Raw genomic sequence first — 21,082 nt, 5'->3', positions numbered from 1 at the left:
TGAATTGATGATTCTCATCTCTCTTCTCCTCCTGTCTCAAAAAAAAAGATTTTGGTTAATTTTTAGAGTTCTGAAAACATTGTTTTTTACAAGTTGTTCCAGTGTGTTTTTTGTTTCTTTTTATAAAAAAGTAAATTTGCATAGATTTTTATTTTACAGTTTAGGATATCTCACTCTTTCACCCAGGTTTTCACCTGGATCCTAACTTTGACTTACTAGGTTGCCTGGGAGGTAAAAAAATCTAAGTTAGTTTTACCACATTATTTTTAGGGTAGGAATGAAAAAGAAGTTGTGGAAAACTAGTGTTAGAAAGAGTTTTAAAGTCTTTTTTTCTCCTATCAAAAATTCTGTTCTTAGCAACCATATATACTAGACTCATGCTTAAGCAGATAACTAAGACACAGAACAAAAATGGTTGAATCTTTTAGTACCTCACTGACAGCCCAAGAAAGTACTAATATCATGGTCAGAAACTCACCTATGGTTGGAAACACTAGCTCTGTTTCTGAGTAATTAATAGAGTTTAAATATATATATATATATATATATGTGTGTGTGTGTGTGTGTGTGTGTGTGTGTGTGTGTGTGTGTGTGTGTGATCAAACCCTGGTTTAGAGTCTTTGAATTATAATTTCTGGTGTTTTGTGGGAAAAGGGTCTTGAAATTAGTGTACTGTAAATCTCTTCAGTTAATTCTGATGAAAAAACAAATTTGGAGACACAGTTACATCTTAACTCTTGGCCAGATATTGAAGAATGCATTTCTTCCTTGCAAGAGAGTATATGTAAGACTATACTGAAACTAACACAATATAGTCTTATATGAGGAAAAGTAAATTTGCATCTTATTATTAGAAATGTGTAGTACTCCAGCCCACTGGGAACTACCAGTGTTGTTTGGAAAAAACCTATTCAGCACACAAATTTATGGCAAGAGGAAGAGGGAGAGGCCTGCCAAGGAAGGCAAAGAAGACCTCCTGAATTTCCTTATCCCTTAGCTTTTATTGATCAGAAGCAGAACAGAGGTAACAAGGTTACAAAGGAGAGAGAGCAGGTGATAAGGGGAAGAATGACTGATGGCAGTTTTGCTGACATGGAGAAAGGACTAATTTGGGTCAGTATATTCTTTTTATTTTGCTAATTAGAAAGCACAAAGGAAGGGGCAATTTAGAACTTCTAGGTTAAGTTTCTAAAACCTGTTCACATGCATTTCTTCCTGTCTTCACAAAGGTCACTCACTCACACCAGTTTCTTGGTGTTTACATCCAGGAGACATTCACTCAGGGCTTTTAACTAAACTTCTCTAATCCAAGTCATAGAGGATTCAAGGTTAGATGGGTAATTTCCTACAGAAATGTGCTCAATAACACTCTTATTATATTTTATGGCTTTGCCAGCAAATTTTCATACACTGTCTATCTATTAAATAGAAAAGGTTTGTGGACAATTAAATTCTATTGTCCCAGTGAAGAGCAACATTTAGTTGTTTTCCATATCATCAAGGAAAGCATGAAAATGTTCTCAAACCTAGTATTACTTTGGAGTTGTGAGGTCTCAGCATTCTTAATTCTTAGTCCTTTTTACTTCTTTCAGTTGTTTAGGTGGCTGCCTGTTAATAGAGTATTAAGCCCATTTATAAAGAAAGTCCACAATGACACCTCAGAGCAGGAGATGGGAACCTATGGCTCGCGAGCCAGATGTAGCTCTTTTGATGGCTGCATCTGGATCACAGACAAATCTTTAATAAGAAAAATAACGTTAAAATATAAAACATTCTCATGTATTACAATCCATTCATTTCCTACTGCTCATGTTCATGGTTGCGGGTGACTGGAGCCAAACACAGCTGTCCTCCGAGACAACACCAAACTTTTATTGGATAATGTGTAACGTACACAGGTTGTTGTATGGCTCTCACGGAATTACATTTTAAAATATGTGTCGTTCATGGCTCTCTCAGCCAAAAAGTTTCCCGACCCTTGCCTTAGAGCAAAATTGCCACACAAAGGCAGACAGTGCTGAGTTGCTGCTGTCACTGTTGCCATGATGCCAGCCCCTTGCATTTCAATGTGCTGGTGATGCTCCAGAATGAGATACAAACCACTATGGGAGCAGATTGCATCCAGCTTCATTCAACATTACCACCAGTTATTTGATAATGACAGAACCCAACTAATGTAATTTCCATTGGGACATCATGCCTTATGTGGGAAGAACAGCAATTCCAGGGGACTGCTGACATTCTGGAGAAGTTGTCTAACTTTCTACTCCAGAAAATCCAGCACAGCATCATGGCACAGGACCACCAGCGCATGCAAGATAGCCACATCATCAGCATGGTCGGGTGCCAGCTTAAGGCCGATGAAGACCTTATCATTGGGTTCCACCAAGTGTTCTTATTGAAGAATATCAATGATGCTTGGGTTTATACATATGACATGTTCAGGCTTGCCCTGCACAATTTTATCTGACCTCCTTCTAGCCAGACACTCATACTGTTTCCTGCTCCCTCTTCTTCTTGATACTATTCATACTTCTCCAGATGTTCCAAATATCATACACATAGGAGCAAGGGCACAGTTGGAGTGGAAGCAGAGTGCGCTGCTACCTAAGTATTGTGCTTGATATTTGGAGCTAAACTAGTTAAATCTCACAAGGAGATGTTTGTGTTGTACTAGCACATACCTTGGAAACACTTAAGTAATGCAAAAGGTTGTCCTTTTTTTTTAATCTACTGACAAATTGCTCTAGTAACACAAAGATGTGAAGAAGAAAGCAGCTGCCTCACAGCCCAGATATTGATTTGTTCAGATGTTTCAATGTCTCAGGATACAATAAGACTACAAAAATTTTCTTAACAGTTAAAAGAAAAAATTACAGCAAAGACTTGAAATACCAGCTCAGACCCACAAACACTTGGCACCTTAATGGTCTTATTCATTGGATCCATTCAGATTAAGTTCAGACTTTTCCAGAACAAAATTAAAGTTCCTTTGTTGTGGCAGCAAACTGAACAGAGGCAGATTAAAATCAGTTGAGGCCCCGGGCACAGAAGAAAATATCGGGTCTCTTAAAAAAAAGAGAGAGAGACAGGGAAAATAAAAATACATGATAACTATATTTTTAAATAAATAAAAAAGATTATGTACTATTAATGATAAAATTTCACATGTGAAACCAAACTTGGTGTCATTAGAAAAAAGTGTAAAGTTGGAGTTTTACCAAGCCCTTCAGAAATCGGGGCCAAGGGCATATGCCAGGTATGCCTGTCATTAAATCCTCTTCTGAAACTGAAGTGTTTAGACAGGGCTTACTCTTCCGTGTTGAACATTCTCCAAACTCCTTGTCTCTCATCAGTGGAGCTCAAAAGGATATTGACTGTTCTACAGCCAGCATAATCATATTATATTAAATCCAATTAACAGAAAGCATAGAACATAAAAACAAGAAACTGTCAGATATTGTGGTAAAAAACAATGACTATTAAAATTGTATTTTTCAACACTGGGAAGTTCATCTTATTCTCTTTATTATTGAGAATATGAACATGTATGTTAATATTATTAGTAACATCCTTGTTAGATTTCAACACTGAAATGGTTACATTATTATACAAGAACATACATATTTTAACAGTAAATTGATATAACAAATTGCTGCCAAAAATATAAATTAAAATATAAATTAAAAACTAAATTTTATATATAATTATTACTTTTTATAATGACTCTACCAAATCTTGCTTTTAATTTGAAAGTATTTATTAAACTTTTTAATAGCCATGTTGTTTCACATAAGATTTATTAACATTAAATCATTTATATTACTTTAAACCATTAAACTTTTATTTTTTATCAGAATATTATTGAGCAAATTGGTGAATTTTTCAATTGAAACCTATTTAAATTCAGAGTATTCAACATAGTTAGAATGTGTGATAGACACCAAATCACTCCCTAGTTTTAGATTCATATTTCTCCAGAGTCCTTTCTTGGTCTGTCTGTGCCTTCCCTTGGTATTTTCATATGCTCACATACCTCTACATTCTCATCACTGTGAAGGCCTCTGTCACAGAGAAGTGTACTGAGGATTGGTGGCTTTTAAAGACCATTTCCCTAAAATCCTTTTTGAAAGAGAATTTCAAACAATGTTTGACATATTCATAAAATAAACAATATATTGCATGTATTTTGGAAAAGCCTTCTATTACTGACCAAAGTAGATTTTGTTAACAAAAAAGTCTTAATTCCACAAAATTTTACTGTTGGCAGTGGAAATGTAGTTCTTGTATGGAGTTATAGAAAATAAATTTTACAGGACCCACATTTGGAGAAGATTACACTTTCATAGTAAGATTTATTTAGAGTTGAAATATTAGTTTGCCCATAAGCTTGCAGTGTCTTATCTCTGTCTGTCTCACCAAGAAAAATGTCCAATTTTGTCTTCACTAAGCTATTATAAAGAACAAAGTTCAGATATTCTGAACAATGGTTCAAGCCAATATGCCCTCATCTGGTTATCATATTCTGTGTGTGCTCCTCACTGTGCTCTGGTTAGCACTGTGTCCAAGCTTGGAGTCCACATGGCTGCTGGCAGCTGAACAGCTTATGCAGCTTTTAGGACCACATGGCTGTTTGGAAAGACTCATGAATGAATGAAGCGAGTGTTTCCAAATAGGAAGAAGAGAGAAGGGCTGCATCTTTGTCTGGTCTCTGTTTATATTTTTGGGTTGGGAAGGACAAGCTTTTCCTTAAATCAACCAATAAATTTCTTTAAAATTTTGCAGGTTTGTGTTGGCACTAAACAATTAGATCCTTCTCCTAGGCCAGACTGACAGACATCTATGGTCACCACCTTGGTTTTCACCACAAATGCCTTAAAGTGGAAGCACAGAAGCACCTCCTCCATAGTCTGGGGTTGAATTGGTTTTACCAGGAAGGGGTATAAAAACTAGTTTTTCTTAATGGACTAGGGGATTTAGTCCTGAAGGCTCAGTGGCCTAATGAGACTGTAAATGCTAAAGCTTCCTAATAAATGGAATGCTGAAGCTTCCAGTATTATTTCCAATTCCTTTTATTCTCTTTCTCCATCAGTATCTACTTACCTACCTATGTTAACAGTACTATTTTCTCTCTTCTTTCTAGATTTGAGCTTGTTTTAATGAACAGCAGCAGCAACAGCAGTAGTAGTAGCAGCATTTTTGAGTGTTTTCTATTTCCTGGGCACTGTGATAAGCAGTTTGCATTAAATGTTTTACTTGAATTTATTACAATCTTGATAAGTAAATGGCAAGAATAAAACTAGCCAGTGTTTTTGTTCTGGTTCTATCATTTGCTAAATGTTCTGCACACAAAAATGATACTACTAATAATAAGTCACCTACAAGCTTCACAAAATGGTTGCAAAGTTATAGAATACCATACAGATTTAAGAATAATTCATTTTTATATAGAATGGAATCCACAGGCCATAAATAAGCGTGGACATATCTTGCCTAAAAACATTTACAGATACATAAATTTATACTGAAAAATTTGTGATATTAATGTAGTTCTCTAATTATATAATATATTAGTGTCATTGTATAGATAGAGGAATTATAGATTTATGTCACAGGTCTCCTCATATTAGACCTTATATTAACATTTCTGACTATGGCTAATCATCAATTAGGAAGTTGACTCATTATCATTAGATGAGTTGGTGATATATCAACATTTTTTACTTAATAGAAAATGTTAGCTTAAGCTCCTTAAAAATATTTTACTTCTATTTTCAAATGTTTCTTAAAACTATATATCAGCAAACACCAATTGTAAGTTTAAGTCATGTTTTTGCAGTAAAGTATTAAAGTCAGTCTTCAGAATCTTGTAAAACTTTGTCAGGTGCCAGTTTTCTGCACTAAAATATACTTCTCACAAAAAATAGGGAATATTTTATAGCTTCATATTAATTTTGAAATATCCCCTAATTTTTGTGAGGAGTATATATTCCTAAGATTTATTCTTGCCCTATCATTCCCAATCAATTAGCACAGTTGTTTTTCTACTTTTATCTCACTCCAAAATTTCCTTCATAAAGAAAATTAGGTTTTTCTTTATGAGTTATCATTTTATATTTTTCAAACTCAAGCCAAAGTTTCTATGTCTTTTTTTAAAAAAATTATTGATTGATTTTAGAGACAGAGGACGAAAAAAAGAGAGAAAAATTGATTTTTGTTCTACTTATTCATGCATTTATTGGTTGAGTCTTGTATGTACCCTAATTAGGGATCAGACCTGCAACTTTGGTTTATGGGGATGACATTCTAACTAACTGAGCTATCCAGGCAATATTTCAAAATTCTGTCTTTTCTTTTTTTTTTTTTTTTTTTTGCATTTTTCCAAAGCTGGAAACGGGGAGGTAGTCAGACAGACTCCCACATGCGCCCGACCAGGATCCACCCGGCATGCCCACCAGGGGGCAATGCTCTGCCCCTCTGGGGCGTCGATCTGTTGCATCCAGAGCCATTCTAGCACCTGAGGCAGAGGCCACAGAGCCATCCTCAGTGCCCGGGCCATCTTTGCTCCCATGGAGACTTGGGTGCGGGAGGGGAAGAGAGAGACAGAGAAGAAGGAGAGGGGGAGGGGTGGAGAAGCAGATGGGCGCTTCTTCTGTGTGCCTGGCTGGAAATTGAACCCAGGACTCCTGCACACCAGGCCGACACTCTACCACTGAGCCAACCAGCCAGGGCCTCAAACTTCTGTCTTTTAAAAATAACATTAACTACTCTGCACTCTATCACTGTCTCACTCTCACAAGCACAACTGTTATTTGCATTTGAAAGGAGTGAGGGCAAGGAGTAAAAAAGGACTATTCACTGAATGGGCAAGTAAGTACACATTAAACTTACCATTCAAGAGCTAGTATTAAAACAGTTTTACTGTCATCAAAATATACAGGTCTACCTCAGAGATATTGTGGGTTTAGTTACAAATCACTGCAATAAAATGAGTATCACAATAAAGCAACTTGCAGTCTTTTTGCTGGTGGAAGACTGGTCTTCAATTTATAAAAAAAGACAAGAAAAGAAAAAAATTGTGAATTACAGACAGATCCCGACTTACAGTGGTTTGACTTATGATTTTTTTTACCATGATAAAAAAGTGACATTTTCAGTTAAAAATGTCCTTTAAATTGTGATCTTTCCCTGAAGTAGTGATATATGGTAAGTTATTCTCATGATGCTGGTCAGTGGCAGTGAACTGCAGTTCCCAGTCAACTACATAACACAAGTACAAACAAACAATACTTTATTGTGTGCTGTGTTGCCAGCATATTTTGAATATTGTGCTTTGTGTTTTCACATCCCATTATGTCTACAAAACGACCATCTGAGTCTCATGTTTTTTATGAAAAGAAAAGGAAAACAATCCTGAGATGAAACTCATGATAATTGTCCAACTGTAAGCTAATGTAAGTGTTATGAACATGTTAAAGACTAGGCTATGCTAAAATGTTTGGTAAGTTTAAGTGCATTTTCAACCTAAGATATTTTCAACTTATGATGGGTTCATTGGGACACAGCCCCATCATAAGTCAAGATGCACCTGTATTTGATATGAATTTAAGAATCTCTTTTTTTTTCTTTTTTGATTCAGAACTCTAAATTTTCTGATGCCTCTTTTATTCTATGCTTTCATTAGTCTTTTCATTTACAATACCCTTTCATACAGTATTCTATGATTCTTGTTTTTTTATTATTTTATGCTATATTTTTTCTACATCTAACTGGTTTTTAATAATTCAAGAGGCATAAAGTAAAATACCCCTGCTTTGCCCAAAGACTACAGCACTGCATTGCAGCACAGAGTTGATGAGACTTAAAAAAAGTACACTGATAATAATAAAAAAGAAAAACTAACATATTATCGCATTTAATGTTATTATCATCTTATAAAAATGATACAACTACCAGACCTATTTTGCATATGGGTCAAGTAAGGCTCAGAGACTTTAAAGAACTTGTACGAGGTCATGCAGCTTTGAGGTGGCATATCCAGAATTCAAAAACAGGGAATGTTGGTCTGACCTGTGGTGGCTCAGTGGATAAAGCGTCAACCTGGAAACACTGAGGTTGCCGGTTCGAAACCCTGGGCTTGCCTGGTCAAGGCACATATGGAAGTTGATGCTTCTTGCTCCTCCCCCTTCTCTCTCTCTCTCTCTCTCTCTCTCTCTCTCTCTCTCTCTCTCTCCCCCCCTCTCTTTAAAATGAATAAATAAATAAAAATTATTAAAAAAAAAAACAGGAAATGTTGACAAATGCTCAAGCTAGAAGAAAACTTATATTAGTGTTTCTCAATCAACTGTGTGTACTGAAATCACAAACTGAAACTGGTAACATCCCATAAGATGATGAAGTAGAAAGGCCCTGAATTCCTTCTGACAAAGACTCTGACTCAAAGAATACATGGACCAATTCCATTTGTTAGAAATCTGGAAAGCAGTTAATAAGCTTCTGCATTACAGATGAGTGTGAAATGAAGTCAATAAGAAAATTCATTGTAGTAACTCACCATAGTCCTTTCCCTGGTATAGCATGGTATAATTTGAAGAAAACTCCCAGCTCCTGCTTTCTCTCCAGGAACAAAAAGAGAAAACTGGACTATACATCCAAACATTCTGACATTTTGAAGGATGCTGCCTAAGATACTATACTAGCTTCTACCTTGCCCTAATCTTAGCCCTTATAGGAAAGGGCACCCATTTGAGGGCAGCAAGGAACAAAACTAAATGGTTTATGATAACACACTCAAGCTCCAAAGTCTTTCCCATGGTTTTAGTGTGGAATAATCAGGATAAAAAAAATCAATTCTAGGCTTCACTTGGGGATGGAAAGAATTGAAGCATGAATGTGCCATTCTGGTTTTTCAGGAAGCTGCCTATGGGACTGGTTTCTGTTTTAGCTCTCTCAGAGCAATAACAGTACCACTATACTGGAGGTCACTGGTAACGAAAGAGAGATGGGAAAATTTCTTGCTTCATGAGACCTGAGGTAGAACATACAGAAGGCAGTGTAGCTTTATGGCCTCTCACTCAAAAAGACAAAAATAACCCTGGCCAGTTCACTCAGTGATAGAGCATCGGCCTGGCATGTGGATGTCCTGGGTTTGATTCTCAGCTAGGGCACACAGAAGAAGTGCCTATCTGTCTCTCCACCCTTCCCCTTCTCCTCCCTCTCTATCTCTCTCTTCCCCTCTCGCAGCCAAGGCTCCATTGGAGCAAAAGTTGACCAGAGGGACTGAGGATGGCTCCATGGCCTCTGCCTCAGGCACTAGAATGGCTTAGGCTGCAATGGAGCAAGGCCGCAGATGACAGAGCATCACTCCCTGGTGGACATGCCAGGTGGATCCTGGTCAGGCACATGTGGGAGTCTGACTGCCTCCCCGCTTCTAACTTCGGGAAAAAAAATTATAATGAGATATGAGATATCACTTAGTAACTGCAAGAATGATTATCATCAGTGGTAGAGCGTCGGCCTGGCGTGTGGAAGTCCCGGGTTCAATTCCTGGTCAGGGCACACAGGAGAAGTGTCCATCTGCTTCTCCACCCCTCCCCCTCTCGCTTCTCTCTCTCTCCTGTCTCTAAAATGAATAAAAAAATTTAAAAATATATACAACCACTGTATAAGACGCATCCAGTTTAAAAAAAAAAGAATGATTATCATCAAGATGACAAAAGATAACAAGTATTCCAAGGATGTGGAAAAGAGGTAACCCTTGTAAAATGTTTGGAATTGTAGACTGGTTCAGCCACTATGGAAAACAGTATAGAGAATACTCAAAAAATTAAAAATAAAACTACCATATGATCCAACAATCTCACTTCTGAGTATGTATTCAAAACAAATGAAAACAAGTTATCAAAGAGATGTATGAACTTTCATTCTTCTTGAAACATTATTCACAATATGAAAATAACATGTGTCCATCAAAAGATGAATAAAAATCATGTGATATATATATATATAAAGACTAGAAAGCCCGGCGGTCATACGAAATGACCGCTGCTCTAGATATTATAAATTGTAATTAAAATGATTTGTACAAAGGTGTCTGCTAATTCAAACTGAATTACCCAGGGCAGGCGGCGAGGACGCCCCTTTGCTTAGTGCCCCATGGGGTTTCCCCCTTGTACTTGCAACATTGAGAAAATCCTTTCTTGCCACGGTCAAATCAATTAGTTTCTAACTTGAAGTTTAAGGACTGACAGTGTTCACATTTAATATTCATGTCACCAGAGGAATGCTCAAAAATTAAAGTTTCTCCGTTTGAAACTGTTTTAATCCTTTTTGCGTTTCAGTCAGCATTACTCTGTCGTTTTTTTGTTGTTGTTTGTTTTTGTTTTTGCATTTCTCTCCTGCCTTTGTTCAAGGGACTCATTTTGTAAAGACAGACTTTTTTGTCTTGCATCTGAGGCAAGCCTTGTTTCTCTATGCTCATCAGTCTCATTTTGCCGAGAAAGACGAATTTGCTCTGCGACTGAAGCAAGCCTTGTATTTCTCTGCTCAGTGGTTTCTTTTTGTCGAGAAAGCCGTTTTTGTGCAGCTTTAGCTCCTTTTCTCTCCTCTTCAGTGCTGTATTTTCTAGGAGGCATTCTTAAAAGAAATTATGTTAAGACATAGTTTTTATGTAAAACAGATGATTGCCAATGCAAACAAATGTTCACCTTCCCCCTGACCCGCTCAATTTGCATTCAGCCGTGGCAACTTCATCCCATTGGCTAGTACAGTTACACAAGCAACCAATAAGCTATTGGCGACAAACAGACACTTAAGCCACATATAATAAAGATGTATGTCTAGAAATATATATATGTATACACACATATGCACACACACAATGGCATACTGTAGAGCCATTAAAAAAGGAGATCCTACCATTTACAACAACATGGATGAAACTTGAGGATATTATGCTAAGTGAAATAAAACAGAGAAAGACAAAACCTGTATGATATATTTTATAAGTGGAATCTAAAAACGAACTGGCTAAAGGGTGGGAAAATGGGAGATATGGTTTATGGGTACATGCTTGTAGCTAGTAGATAAATAGTCCTCAAGATCTAATATACAATGCTCTGATTGTAGATGATAAAACTTTATTTTAAATATTAAACTTGCTAAAACATTAGATCTTAATTGTTCTCACCAGTGTAAATGAAAATTAACTGACCCAATAGAGGTTTCAGCTAATGCTACAGTACAATCATATTCTAATATGAATGTGTCAAATCAATATGTTATATACCTTAAAGAATGCTATGTGTCAATTATATCTAATTGAAAATAACAATAGCTAACACTTACATAGCATTTATGTGCTGAATACTTTTCTTAAGGTTTTGCCTGCATTAATCAATTTAATCCTCCAAATATAGTAAGGTAGTTATTATTATTTTTCAGGGGAAAGAATTAAAGCATAAAAAGTTTAAAGAAATTGCTTACAGTCTCACAGCTAGTCACTGATAGAGCTAGGTTTGGAATCCAAGCAGTCTGGCTTCGAAGTCCAGGTTCATTAAACACTACAACACATGAAGAAATCAAATCACAAAGAACTCAGACAGCTAGTTAGTGACAGAACCCAGATTATAACACGACTTAGCTGACTCTCTTTTGCCATACTGCCTACTAATCTTAATATCCCCATTCCATGTAAACAATAGTGTCACGTTATTACAACAGTGGCTAAAAGATGAGTTATTTAAAATAGTAAGATAATGTGGTTTATTGCTCATAGAAAGAAAGATTGACAGTGCTAGTATCTTTCTACCTTCTTTTGAAGCAAATATGCCTACCTCCTTACTCAAAATACCAAATGGATATAATAAAGATTCATTTACTGTTTTTCTTTTAAGGTTATAAAAAGCATATTTCTAACCCCAATAATGAATGGGAGAAATAATTCTTTGATTCCACCTACTACTTAAATTGTGGTTATTCAGTTTGTTTAGAAAACAATTTTATTCTTTTGTCTTCAATTTATTTCATACATCTATATATTAATTAAAAACACTTTAATACTGCTTAGAAATGAAAGATGAGACTTTTATTCTGGATTGCTTAGTAGCAGAGGTATACTGCAGAGATGTGCAGAATAATTTCTGAATCAATACATGTTGCAAAAATCAATAGCGTCTGAAGGGTGTTACTGTAAGGGTGTTATATATAAAGAAAGCATCCATGAAATGGATGGTACTGGCAAACAAAACACAATAGGTATTAAATAGTTTTAAAACTCCATTTCTATTCTAAGTAATTTTAGAGAATTTTCAACCAAATAATATGTGACATGATTAGAGAAAATAAGAAGTAGTAGTCTTCTAGAAACCAATTTCATTTATTAAATTTGGACTTCAGGGCAAATATTTCAAATCAAGGTTTTTACATTCTATCATTAACAACATTAATCCTTTTTTAATTGTAACTTTAAAAACATGATAAAATTTTCTTTAAGGACTAATAAGAGTAAATAGAAAAAAACTGTACACAATTGATTTTCATACATAATTTAGTGTTTTTACCAGGTAAAGCTGAAATATCTAAACATATAACTGTAGAGATTTCCTTTTGGCCAGTAAGTTATTATTGAAACCTGGATATCTGGAAGTCAGCTCCCACATAAAATTAAAACAAAACAACAATAAAAGATTTATTTCAAACCTGACCAGGTGGTGGCACAGTGGATAGAGCATCAAACTGGGACATGGAGGACCCAGATTCTTAACCTGAGGTTGCTGGATTGAGCACAGGCTCCTCTAGTTTGAGCAAGGCTCACCAGCTTGAGCCCAAGGTCACGGCATTGAGCAAGGGGTCACTGGCTCTGCTGTAGCCCCCTGGTCAAGGCACATATGAGAAAGCAATCAATGAACAACTAAGGTGCCACAACAATGAATTGATGCTTCTCATCTCTCCCTTTCTGTCTGTCTGTCACTTTCTATCCCTCTCTCTGTCTCTGTCACACCCACAAAAAAGATTTATTTCAATACATCTGTAGCTATTTTGCAATCCATTCATCAATAATGTACTAAAATTTGATTGTCATAAATATTTATGTGGTATTTGTCTCCACTAGGAGAAAAAAGAGAGAGAAAAAAAAGGAACTCTACAATCAGCCCTCAACAATAAGTTACAGTGGGTTTGATTCCCAGTCAGGGCGCACAAGAGAAGCAGACATCTATCTGCTTCTCTTTTCCTCCCACTTCCTCTTCTCTCCCTCTTACCTTCCCACATTTAGTGGCTTGGTTGATTTGAGCATGGTCCTGAGCACTGAGGTTATCTCAGTTGGTCTGAGCGTGTCAGCCTCAAGAGCTAAAAATAGCTCAGTACTCATACATCAGCCCAAGATGGGGTTGCTTGTGGTTCCCAGTCAGGGCATGTGAGACAGTCCACCTCACTATTTTCCCTCCTCTCACCTAAAAAAAAAAATAAGTTAAAATGAAGCCTATAAAATTGCAATATCATCAAATACCGTTTAAAAAAATAGCCCACTATTTGGGCATTCTAATTGTAATCACTGTCAATGAGAAAAGATATTTTTTTGTATTATGAGTATTTGACCTACTCAATAATTATTTGTGAATCATTCTTCATTCTTTTTGTATAAAAATCAAGTTGTTCTGGCAACAACACCCATAGTATTTCTGTTTGTGTGTATTAAATTAAGTTTAGCATAGATTAATAAATTAATTAATGGAGATTATACTATAGAATGCCCCCATTACACTTGCACTTTTCACTCTAATGTACAAAGTGATGTGACTGACCATTCATTGCATTACATATCCCACAAAAGTGTCAGGTGAATGATGGAAATTTTACTACAGTATAAATCCATTCCAGCAGTTCTCAGAAAGTTGTTTTTTTTTTTTTCTTTATGTTTCTTTTTCCCTAGCATGGCTGAATACATAAGAATGAGCAAGAAATTGGTTAAAAATAAAAATCCAGAGCATGATTTACTAGGCCTGTTGTATAGTCCTGGAATCTCACCTTTATTTTTATTTTTTATGACAGAGACAGAGAGAGGGACAGATAAGGACAGACAGACAGGAAGGGAGAGAGACGAGAAGCATCAATTCTTTATTGCAGCTCCTTAGTCTCTTTAGTTGTTCACTGATTGCTCTCTTATATGTTCCTTGACTGGAGTGGGGGCTACAGCAGAGTGAGTGACCCCTTTCTCAAGCCAGTGATTTTAGGCTCAACCTAGTGACCATGGGGCTATGTCCATGATCCCACGCTCAGGCCAGTGACCTCACACTCAAGCTGGTGAGCCCATGTTCAAGCCAGTGACCTCAGAGCCCCAAACCTGGGTTTTTATGTCCCAGTCCAATGCTCTGTTCACTGTGCCACCACTGGTCAGGCCAAGAGTCTCAACTTTTAATAAATATATACTGACTCTCTCATAGCTAATTTCTAGGGATAGAAAACAACTTGCTTGTGAGAATGTTTTTGATATACAAAGTGACCAATTAAAATACATAACACAGCCCTGGCCAGTTGGCTCAGCGGTAGAGCGTCGGCCTGGTGTGCGGGGGACCCGAGTTCTATTCCTGGCCAGGGCATATAATAGAAGCACCCATTTGCTTCTCCACCCCCCCCCTCCTTCCTCTCTGTCTCTCTCTTCCTCTCCCGCAGCCAAGGCTCCATTGGAGCAAAGATGGCCCGGGCGCTGGGGATGGCTCCTTGGCCTCTGCCCCAGGCGCTAGAGTGGCTCTGGTCGTGGCAGAGCGACGCCCCGGAGGGGCAGAGCATCGCCCCCTGGTGGGCAGAGCATCGCCCCTGGTGGGTGTGCCGGGTGGATCCCGGTCAGGCGCATGCGGGAGTCTGTCTGACTATCTCTCCCCGTTTCCAGCTTCAGAAAAATACAAAAAAAAAAAAGTAAAAAAAAATACATAACACATATATACAGATAATAATATAGCAATAGCCAGTGGAAAAGGGGGGGTAGATGTAGGATGATGTGGCAAAGGCAGAGAACTGAGGGTGGAAAGCAACTTTGCATGGGCGAAGTGCATGATAGGGGGTAGATGGTATATACTGAGTAGGACACTTGAAACCATGCCAAAATAATAAATTAAAAAATAAAAAAAATAGTTTATGCCACCAACCATCTCCTTCATCAAACACTCATACTTCAAGTGAATATTTCCCTTGCCTTAAATCACCCAAAGCTTAGATTTGGGACTACAAGAGATCACCTCTATAACACGGAGCCTGCTGAAATTGTTCAAATTATCCAATCCTAAACTTAATCAGTGTATCTACCTTGCCTCACCCATAAACCCAATAAAAAAGCTGAATCTCACCTTCCCCTTATTCTCATCCTATTCTGCTTTCTTTTTAAACTTAATTTTTTTTTTACTTATTATGTTGTAAAGTGACTAGCGATTTCCAGAAAGACACCAAAATACTGAAGAATTTCAAGAGGAGTTTATTAAACCGGCTGGCTGCAAGGGGCTACAAACCCACATGATGCAGCCTAGAAGGGCCGGGATCCAGGGTTTATAAAGGCGGAAACCACAGGGTCTAGATAAGGAAGTTTAGCAGATGCATGCACAGTTCTAAAGAAGCAGAACTAGCAGGTATCTTGTCAGGAAGTCCCTGCTTTGCAAATTCCTGACACGTTAACACATCTTGCTGACAGCACAACTTGCGGTTTAGCTCAGTTTGCAAGTTTGCACTTACAAAAATACCAAAAAATTCAAAATGGTGATTACAGAAGGCATAAAATGGCATTGCTCATGCTTATAGTGTTACATTTTCTCAGTATTGATTTTTAGAGAGAGAAAGGGAGAGAGACAAAGACAGAGAGACAAACATCAATTTGTAGTTCCACTTACTTATGCCGTCATTGGTTGATTTCCTGACCTGGAATCAAACCCTCAACTTCATTCTAACCAACTGAGCTACCTTGTCAGGGCTTCTTCCTTTGCCTTCTGACCAGACCTGGCACTTTCTTGCTTGGTGTGGCATACAACGCACTGCCTGCTCTTAGGAACTGTAACAAGTTATCTTTTCAATGGACGTATTGTCTCCTGATTTGCTGTTCTCAACATTTGTGATAAAGAAACAAGTACATTTTTATCACTGGTACTCTGTTTTGATGTCTACACTCATCACAGATACCTTAGTTTTTAATGCAACACTTTTTAAATGTATCTGTGGTTTGTGTGTACTCTGCCCTCTGTTTAGACTGCTGTTCTCCTCACTTCACAAATCCAGCTTCTTCTCTTTTATTCTTAACTTAAATGTCACTTCCTTAGAGAGGTCCATTTTGATTTTTCTACCTAAATAGGTCTATATTTTTTTCCATATCAAGTTCTAGTCTGTTTCTTTCACACTATTACACCTTGAAATAATGAGGTTGTTTGTATATAAACATGCATTGTCCTGTAGTCAAAGTAAATGCTGGAGAGTTTGAACTCAATAGGAAAGTCTGGGCCTTTGAAAAATCAATTTCATTTTCTATCATAAAGTTATTTGAACATATACAATATTTATCTGAAAAATTGCTGTAACTATATTTTAGAAATGAACAGTATGGCTAGCCTAACAATATTACTTCTGTGTTTCTCATGTAAATGCTAGTAATTCTTATTTTTCTGTAAGGATATACTAAACATAGTACATTCTTAGTACTATTTTCAAGCAACAATAATCTAACTTGGCATCTCTAACAAAATCTCTAAGAAATGTGGCCATATGTCTATGTTAGTCAAAGAAACAAACAAATAATAATCTGATGTAATAATATTAGTTAGAAGAAATATTAGTTTCATAGCTCACACTACTCAAAATAATAGAAATTAAATTAATTACATAGAGTATAAAATCTGGATATTATTTTATAATTTCCAATTTAATAACCTAATTGTTAAACTTACGGTTATTTTATACAACATTGAGTTCTAAGAGAATTAAGCAACTAGATTTATTTTTTAAGACTTTGTTTTTGTAAAGCAGTTTTAGTTTCTAACAAAATTGTGAAGTTACAGATATCTCCCATATACTCTCTTCCCCTCAGATATACATGGTCTACCTCAGGGGTCCCCTAACTTTTTACACAGGGGGCCAGTTCACTGTCCCTCAGACCATTGGAGGGCCGGACTATAAAAAAACTATGAACAAATCCCTATGCACACTGCACATATCTTATTTTAAAGTAAAAAAAAAAAACAAAACGGGAACAAATACAATATTTAAAATAAAGAACAAGTAAATTTAAATCAACAAACTGACCAGTATTTCAATGGGAACTATGCTCCTCTCACTGACCACCAATGAAAGAGGTGTCCCTTCCAGAAGTGCGGCAGGGGCCGGATTAATGGCCTCAGGGGGCCGCATGTGGCCCGCGGACCGTAGTTTGGGGACCCCTGGTCTACCTTATTAGCAACATCAAACACCACAGTGATACATTTCTAAAAACTGAAGAACCTACATCAGTGCGTCATAATCACACACAATTCATTGTTTACATTATGGCTAACTCTTGGTGTTATACATTCTAAGTTTGAACAAATGTATGACACTTATTCATCATTATGTTATACAGAGAATTTTCACTGCCTTAAATATCTTCCGTACTCTACCAATTTACCCCTTTCTCCATCAATCCCTAGCAACCACCAATGTTTTTACTCTCACCATAGTTTTGCTTTTCTCACAATGACATACAATTGGAGTCATATTGCAGACGGTTTTGTCATATTGACTTCTTTCACTTAGTAATAAGCATTTAAGATTCTTCCATGTCTTTTCATGGCTTGATTGTCATTCTTTTAAGTGCTGAATAACATTGCATTGTGTGGCATTTATCCCTTCAGCTACAAGAGGACATCCGGTTACTTTAAAATTGTAACAGAGATGATGATACAGTTACAGTCTACATATGAAGGCCTTAGAACCAGGAGGGCTGGTGGTGCAGTTAATATAAATGCCAGAAAGCCCCAAAACCAGAAATAACCAATGTTCGAGCCTAAAGATAGAGGGGAAAGCAATATCTCAGTTCAAAGACCAAGAGGCAAGAATTGTTTACTTTTATACGCAGGAAGGTCAAACTTTTTGTTCTATTTAGACCTTCAGTCATTTGGATGAAGCCCACTCACATTAGGAGAGCAATCTGCCTTACTCAGTTTGCTGATTCAAATGTTACTCCAACCCAGAAACACTATTACAGACTCATCTAGAATAAATAATATTTATCCAAGTGTTCAAATGTGTGGTTATTTCTTGGTTCAAGAATGATGACACAAAAAATTAAATGCCATATTATATTTATACCTATATTGATGTGTGTCTATCTTCTATATGTATATATCTCCTCTTGTCATTGTTTCTGTGGAAAACCCTGACAGATATAGCTTTTGGTACTGGGATATGCGGTTCTAATATAACAATTACATAGAATTGTAGAATTGACTTTAGAATTGAGTAATGAGTGAAAGCTGAAATAATTTAGGGGCTAATGATAGAGAAAACCTAGATTGTGCTGAAAAGACTGTTGGTGCAAATATGGCTGTTAAAGAATCTTATTAACCAGAAAATTATTATGCTAAATGGAATAGACCAGTCAGAGAAAGAAAAATACCATAATATTTCATTTATATGTGGAATTTAATGAACAAAATAAACTAATAAACAAAGTAGAAACAAAGATATGGAACATGGAACAGACTGACAGCTCTCAGACAGAAGAGTGGTGGAGGGGCTAGATGAAAGAAGGTTAAGGAATTAAGCCAAAAAAACACACAGACACAGACAACAGTGTGGTGAAGCCAGGAGGAAAATGGGGCAGAAGTTAGGTGGTGGTGGGCAAAAGAAGGGAAATGGGAACAGAAATATGTATACTTTGCTTGGGGTGATGGGTACATGATGCAGTGTGCATTTGGTGTTTTGTTGACTTGTATACTTGAAACTCATATGGTTTTGTGAACCAGTGTCATCTCAATAAAGTCAGTTAATAAAAAAATATAATCTTATTAACCAATGTGACCCCAATAAATTTAATTTTTTAAAAGGCAATTCTAGTGAAATCACAGATGGAAATACAGAATGTAGTAAAGCAAATTTTTATCATCTTTGAAAATACTTATATCACTATTAACAGAATGTTCACTGAAACATGGCATGAAAGGAGTTTCTGATGAGGTTTCTGAAGGGAGTGGGAAGCTTATTGCTCACTGAAGGAAAGCCACTTCCTTGTACAGTGACAAAAACCTTGGTTTAATTGTTGGTTGGAAAGTAGTACTTGTGATAAATTTGGATGTTCAGCTGAGATTTCCAAGCAAAGTGTGAAAGTACAGCCTGGTTTGTCCTTGCTACTTATACTAAAATGTGAGAACGAGATAAATTGCAGACACAAGTGCTAAGCAGAAAGAAACTAAAACTTCATCATTAGAAAAATGTTTGCATGTTCAGATAATATGCTCTGAGCCAAGTGTGTGGCAATAAAAATTTTAGATGAAGAAATTAAGCTTATGGTGCATGGGTTGATTCAACCATCTCAGTAGAACCAAGCAATGAAAGCAGGGTACTCAAAGAAGAATCTGTGCACAATTCCATTGTGTAATGACATGGATTTCACTGAATCACATGGAAGACTAACAAGGTTTTTGAGAATGTCATATCAGGAGAATTGCATTCTTAGATCAAAAGGGACGGAAACAGGATGACATATAGAAAAGCTGTCCAACTTCAAGGATTATACAGGCAGTAAGCAGATTGATAGATCTACTGAGATACAAACATGAGCTGTCCTTCAAGAAAAAAAAAAACACTCCAAGGGTACAGCTAAGAATGTAGAGGCAAAGAAGAGAGACAGAAACAGAGGCAGGGGCTAACTTAGCCTCCTTGGGCCCAGAGGGTGGACTGAGCCAAAGAAGATAATTTTCAGGACATAAAAACTAATGGATTTTTCCCTCAGGGTTTCAATTTTGCTTGAGTCTAGTAACTTCTTTATTCCTTTCTTTTTCTTTTTCTTTTTTTAATTTACTTTTTCAATTTTATTACATTATTTTAAATTTTAATTTATTGTGTTTACATAGATTCAAGTGTCCTGCTGAATATATATCCCCCATCTCTGTGTTCCCTTCAACATCCCCCTGGCCCCCTTTTCCAATGCCCTCCCCCTTTCCCTCCAGGATTTGCTTTTCTGCTCTCTATAATACTGTGTTATGTATATAAAATTTCACCAATCTCTTTCCCTTCTCTGATTCCATCCTCTCATCTCCTTTCACTCTGCCCACTTTCCCTCTTGTCCCTTTGATCCCACCTCTACCTCTATTCCATTCCTCTGTTCACATTGTTCATTGGATTCCTCAAATGAGTGAGGTCATATGATATTTTTCTTTCTCTGCCTGGCTCATTTCACTTAACATAATTGTTTCCAAGTCCATCTATGTTGTAGCAAAAAGTAGGATTTCCTTCTTTTTCATGGCTGCATAGTATTCCATTGTACCAAAGCTTTTTAATCCACTCATCCACTGACAGACACTTGGGCTGTTTCCAGATCTTGGTTATTGTAAAAAATGCTGCCATAAACATGAGGATGCATTTCTTCTTTCAAATCAGTGATTTGGTATTCTTAGGATATATTCTTAAAAGTGGGAAGGCTGGGTCAAAAGGCAATCCATTTTTAATTTTTTGAGGAACATCCACACTGTTTTCCACAGTGGCTGCACCAGTCTGCATTCCCACCAGCAGTGCAGGAGGGTTCCATTTTCTCCACATACTCGTCAGCACTTATTATGTGTTGTTTTGTTAATTAGCACCATTCTGACTGGTGTGAGGTGGTATCTCATTGTGGTTTTAATTTTAATTTCTTTAATGATTAGTAATATTGAACATTTTTTCATCTTCCTATTGGTCATCTGTATGTCCTCTTTGGAGAAGTATCTGTTCATTTCTTTTGCCAATTTTTTGATTGGATTGTTTATCTTCCTGGTGTTTTGTTTTACAAGTTCTTTATATATTTTGGTTATTAATCCCTTATCATATGTATTGTTGAATATGTTCTCCCATTGTGTGGTTTGTCTTTTTATTTTGTTCA

General features: G+C 36.7%; 1 pseudogene; it reads left to right on the top strand.

The window, feature by feature from the left end:
• Nucleotides 1-2,087: 2,087 nt before the first annotated feature.
• LOC136317647 (nuclear transport factor 2 pseudogene) lies at nucleotides 2,088-2,470 on the top strand (annotated as a pseudogene).
• Nucleotides 2,471-21,082: the final 18,612 nt, after the last annotated feature.

The sequence above is a fragment of the Saccopteryx bilineata genome, chromosome X (genome assembly GCF_036850765.1).
Source record: "Saccopteryx bilineata isolate mSacBil1 chromosome X, mSacBil1_pri_phased_curated, whole genome shotgun sequence".
NCBI classification, from domain to species: Eukaryota; Metazoa; Chordata; class Mammalia; order Chiroptera; family Emballonuridae; genus Saccopteryx; species Saccopteryx bilineata.
Note: the sequence above shows the minus strand (reverse complement) of the source record. Positions and strands in the feature narration are given on the sequence as shown.